The sequence below is a fragment of the Arvicanthis niloticus genome, chromosome 20, assembly GCF_011762505.2.
Source record: "Arvicanthis niloticus isolate mArvNil1 chromosome 20, mArvNil1.pat.X, whole genome shotgun sequence".
Taxonomy (NCBI): domain Eukaryota; kingdom Metazoa; phylum Chordata; class Mammalia; order Rodentia; family Muridae; genus Arvicanthis; species Arvicanthis niloticus.
Window position 1 is genome coordinate 23601369 of NC_047677.1, and position 6000 is coordinate 23607368.

Genomic DNA, 6000 nt, shown 5'->3' on the forward strand with positions numbered 1-6000 from the left:
GTGACCATTTAGTTCAGCTGGTTTTCCTGAAAAGCAGTGGGTCCAGGACCCGGCTTGCTACCTTCCCCACCTTCGCCTTTCTTCCTCTTGGCTAAAAACACCAGGCCAGGCCTGGTTGCCATGTGTCTCTCCCATAGACACAGCCTTTCACTCTCTCTGACTCTTGGCTCTCCTGTTAAGCCTGTATGTCTCTTCCTCTAAACTTTCTTCAAAATTAGTCTTTTCTCCTTCTCTACATTTAAGATTTCTAAGAAAAACAAAAGTGGAATAAAGGACCTCTCTGCCAGAGCACCCAGACACCACATGGCAGAGCAAGGCCCTCCCCCCACTGCTTCTAAGCACACCATTACTGCTTCTCCTCAACAGGAAGACCTGCAACAACATTCCTGTTTTTTGAGCAAAAATTTTAAATGTTTCCTTTCTCTCTAACACTCGTGAGATATGCCCAACATTTTTTTTTTCAATCTTTAAGATTTCTTTAAGGTTCAAAAGTCATCTACTCTACTTCCACAGACTAAATCAACATGCTGATCAACATTTTTCAGCTCTTAATTCACAACTGGTTCCCTTTTACAGACAAACTGTTGCTGCCTACCCCAGATGCATAATTAACATGATGTTTTTCTTCCTCAACCATCCAAAGCAGACTCAAAGGTGCCTTCTAAGACTAAATTTCCTCAAACACCTTTACTTTTCTAGGATCTCAACAACAGACCATGACATGCTTGCTCCCAAATAGCCTAATGCTTGCTACACACCCTTTGCAGACACCCCCCTGCCAGGGTGCTGCTTTCCTGTTGTGATTATCCTATAGATGCTCCCACAAGTCCAGCAGAGATAACGCCATCTCCTGGAACCTGCCTGGGATGCCAAGCTACCTTCTTCCAGCCACCTCTTCTGACTAAAGACTCCAGAGATGCACGCTGAGACCCAGACACACATACTGAGATCCAGACACATCCACTGAGATCCAGAGACACATGCTGAAGACTCCAGAGACATATGCCAGACCCAGAGACACTCCTACAGAAGACAGATCCAGACCTTCCAGCTACAAAGGAACTCTTTTGACAAAGTCACTTAGCTAAAGTTACATAGCTAAAGAAAACATAATGTCTATTTAGATTAATCAGATGTTATTACCCTCAAACTGTACCACCTGTGTTTAATTGTTTCAATTATCCCTTGCCTTTCTATCCCCCACTCCCAGGTCCCCTTACCCTGTGGCTTAATTATGCCACACCCTTTGGCTTAATTGTGCTACAGCATATGGCCTTTATAGTGTTTTCTTTTGACTTCCTCATCCAAAATTTTCACTAAAAAAGAGTGAGACTTGGACCATAAAGAGATGGTTTGGTCTCCCCGGTAGAGTGCTGGGTTTGAGATAGCCAGGGACCCAACAGGACATTGCCTGTCAGGGACAGCATATATCTCCCCATGCTCCAGAATTCCAGACTACTCCATGTGGTCCACATCTCTCATTAACACAGAGTTGACCCTCCTTTTATGAAAGAAAAGGATGTCGGGCCGTGGAAGGCTATCCTGGTTCTTGGGTTGTGGATTCGGCCATGACCCTAGAACCCAGGCTCCTGACACAAAGACTTATCTCCATTCAACCTGTGCCCTTCAGTCACAATCACAGGTGGAAGCCATGATAAACAGGCCTCAGGGCCTAGAGAGATTTAGATCTAATGAGGTACCTGACAGCCAGAGGGTGAAACCAATTAAGCATTCCTCCCCATCCCATACCCCCTCTTTTCCTCCCTATTTAACTCAGGTCCACCCTGGGTTTTATGGGGGGGGTGCATCCAGATCCATCCACCATCCATCATGCCAATAAACCAGTTTTGGAAACCCAAAGACTTTCTTGTGTGCGGGGGCAGCACCATGTGCTGTGGAGAGGCCTTTAGTGAACAGCCGGGCCTAACTTCCATCTAGAGGAACCCAGAGTGTTCCCAGCCAACTACACACAGCCTTGCATGAGGAACCTTGTGGTTACCCAGCCTTTTTTACCAACAATCTGGGATATTGAGATACATCTATATATGACAAAAGAATCAGGAGTGAGAGTTTATTTTCTAAATAACATTTCACATGATCAAACAATTTTTGAGGACTCTAGTCCCTTCAGTTGCTAAAGAGACACACCGCATTTTGAAAGTGATCATAGTCATAAAAGCCTGCTTAAAATTCCACATTTAGCAAAATCAACTTCTGTTTACCTTCTGTTAAAGCTTATCAAAATTTTATATCTAGGTTATCACTTGACCTTCTGAAGGTCTGTATCTTCAAGCTTTTCTTTTTACTATTTTCCCCCTTTTAGTGAACGTTACTCGATAGCCTCGCTTAGACTGAGTGTGACTTCCTTTGGAAGCTCTGAGGGAATCATCCCTGTATTTTGACTCTTCTTGATGTAGACTAAACACAGGATAGAATTAAACTTAGATTAATTAGAATTAAACTTAGATTAAAATTAAACAGGCAGCTCATCATAAAAGTGGTTCTGAAGACAGAGACTTTAATCCCATATTTATTTCCCATAATTCTCATAATCTAAGTGCCTTCAATACCTAATTTATTCCTTCAGAATTTCCAAAGGCTTTGTATTTTTTCTTTTCACTTTGGACATTTCATCCTAATCTATATATACCTTCTTCTTTTTAAAAAACAATTTACATCTTTAGATCATTCTAACATTTTATAAATGTTAAAACCATAGGATACAATAGGTTAAACAAATAAATTCTCAATCTGTTGTGAGAATATGTCTTTAAGAATAGGAAATAAGCAATTTATATCCCTTCTTTCTAAGTTCTCAAGGGCTCCACATTTCAAAATTATCATAGTTCACCCTAGGATAACAGTGAAATTTTTGGGTTTACTTGCAGAAAACTGACAAATTATTTTTTATGTGACTAGATACACTGCACTCAGTCATATCAAAAATATTTTACGTAGTATGTCAGGAGAAAAATTCACATTACCTAAATAGTTATTCCACTTCCATATTGTAGCCACCAGCAGCTACGGGAACTGGGTTCACCTGAAAGGAAGGCTGGAAATGAAAGGGGAATGGAGGGTGAGAGTAATGTGGGGCCAAGAGAACATATTCTGATCAAGGCCTGAAGTTTAATATTTTGCTTTCACATATAAAAGGTAAGCCCTACCCCCCTGGTTCAGCCCAGGGGCTGGGCAAGGAGATAGTAGCCAGAAGGTGTCAAGGTGTCAAGGCAAGCTCAACAGGAGGTCCATTCTTCTTAGCTCCTATAACAGACTGCAGGGCACCAAGGCCCGCAATGCAATGTATCCCATGTCCTGTTGTTTAGTCTCTTGTGGTAAACAGTATTCAGGCCTGCTCAGACTGGCAGGCTGGCAGGCAGGGGGAAGGGCACAGTTCCCCCCTTAATTTTTTAAGATGGTAGTGCCAATATCTGGATGGGGTCTAGAGTGGCTGGGCAACCGTGCCTGGCTTAGGTTGGCATTTATATTACTCCTATATTACCCATCATTGAGGAAACATACATAGCATGTTGATGTATGCCTCTGTCTTAGGTTTATAGGAGCTCAAAACACTCTTACACGTTGTTGACTAACCAGCCATCATTGGCACACTCTTTAGACCAAGACCACCTTCAGACCAAAGGACCTGTGGGCATGCACTAGATGCAATTCTTCACAGTGATGTGTAACTGCCATGATGGATAGTTGAGCTTGCTGAGAGCGATCCTGTGTTTGGGCAATCAATCTGTTTAAAATACAAGGTTCAAAAGTTAAAAGCAACATGATTATCCAAGCATGCCCCTGCGTGGGTTACAAGTCTCGGCCTCAGTTGACTGACCCCGAAATATACCTCTTGCTGTTGCATCAAGAATGGTGTCTTGTGAGTTATTGGGTGGTTGAGAATTCCTGAGGCTTGAGGGAGATCCTCCGTTTGGGGGGGGGGGGGTGTCTTACAGTGATAATATATTGTTTGCTGTGCATTATTAAAGACCATCAAAATATCAAACCTCTGTCTCTGGTGTACACTTTCCCCTCTCTGAGAACTGACCATCTCACAGTCAATCCTATATACACTTCCTGAGTGGAGAGGACCTGTCAATCCTCTGTGTTAGCATTCTGCCTTAAACTCCACCCCACAGTTATTTGGCAACAGCCAGGTATGCTCCTCCCTATAGCTTCCTGTCTTTAAAGAAAGATGGTATATGTTCTACGTGTGTGTGGTAAGGTATAGGGAGCAGCCTCATGCCTCATGCTAAGACATCTCTTCCCCATGAGGAACCCACCACAAGGCAGTATAGTATATAATATAGTTTATTCAGGACATGTGTAGGGAAGTTAAGAAGGTAGTAGAGGCAAGGAAAGGCAGAGAGAGGCAGAAAGTAGAAAAGTAGAGGTCGGCCATGAGCATGTGGAGGAAGAGGGGGGAAGGAAATGGGAATGGGAGAGAGTGGGGGAATTAATGAACCTAAGAGGGCAAGAAAAAGAATGAGCAAGAGATCAAAAGAGAGAAAGGGGCAAGCAGCCACTTCTATAGTGGGCCAGATCTACCTGGCTATTGCCAGGTAATTGTAGGAAGAAACATACCTACCTGTTGCCAGGTGGGGTGGAGTTGAGATAGAAGGTTAAGACATAGCCAGGGAATCTTTTCACTTGAAGGTCAGATTGATACCTACACTGCAGATTGAATAATTGGCTATGGAAGCTAGTCACCTTGATTACAGGAAGAAGAAGGCAAGTGCTGTGAGGAAAGCTCAGATAAGATCTGGAGTCAGGTCCTGCTAAGTGTAGGATCATTGCTCTCAGAGGGGAGGAGCAGGCAGCTGAACAGCCAGAGCTAGAATGATAGGTTCTCCCCCAGGGCTGGGTGGGGTGAGATTCCTCTTTGAAGACAGAAACAAAAACTAATGGAGTGCAAACCACTTCTGAGATCTGGAAAAGGTCTGACCCTGGTCCAGAAGCACACTTTAACCTTGAGGAGTGGTAAGACTCATTGACCCATTAAGGCTTTCAGGCAGAACTGCCAATCAGACAAAGAGGTAGGTTCTTCCCGTTGCCATGCTGCAAGTTCGAGGTGGCTGTGCAGGCTTGAATGATCATCCATGCCCTGCTCTAAGCTCTGCTGTCGAGTGCAGGGAAGCTCTGAAATCTAGTCACGGTGAGCACAGGATCACTGCCCACAATGGGTAGGGGCAGGCCGCTGAGCAGTGGGAGCTGGGGTGCTGGGTCCTCTCTGGGGCTGCATGGGAAGCATCAGGCAGATGTGACCACCTGTGAGGTCCCTGGTGATGCTCCTCATGTGTTAGATCAGGAGGTGACCTCTGAGTAACTTTACTATCATGGCTGATTCTGAATCTACCCAAAACATTTGGACCAGTTGCTTTCTTGTAGAAACACGGGTGGTTTCTCTGATTCTGCAGCACATGTGTCCAAACTCTTTTGTCTTTTATAGTATACATTAAGAAGACAGGTATAAACCTAGTAGGTCAGATTTCATACATCACTTGTTTTTGTTTTGTTTAGATTTTTAAAATTTTTTCTGTTGCAGTTTTTTTGTATTTTTTTACTTTATATGTTTAATGTTTTGATTATTATGTAGCAAAAGGACTTTTTTGTACAATCTATTTGGCATTTTAGATGCTCCTTGCACCTTAATTGGCATTTTCTTCTTTAGTTTAGAAAATTCTTCTCTTATTTCATTGAAAATATTTTTCTGAACTTTGAGCTGATATTCTTCATCTATTTCAATCATTTATAATTTTTGCCTTTTCATATTTTGCAGAATTCTTTTTTTAGTGCCAGGAACCGTTTAGAATTCATATATTTTGACCAATGTATCCATTTTGTTCTATTCATCATTAATGCCTGAGAGTCTCTCTCTTCCTTTATTTTCTTTTGTGGATGAACCTTGCCCCAGTAGTTGTCAGTTGCCTCAATAGTGCACAGGCAATTTCAATGGTCTGATCTTAGGGAGTTAGGAAATGCTTAAGTCATTCCCTGCCT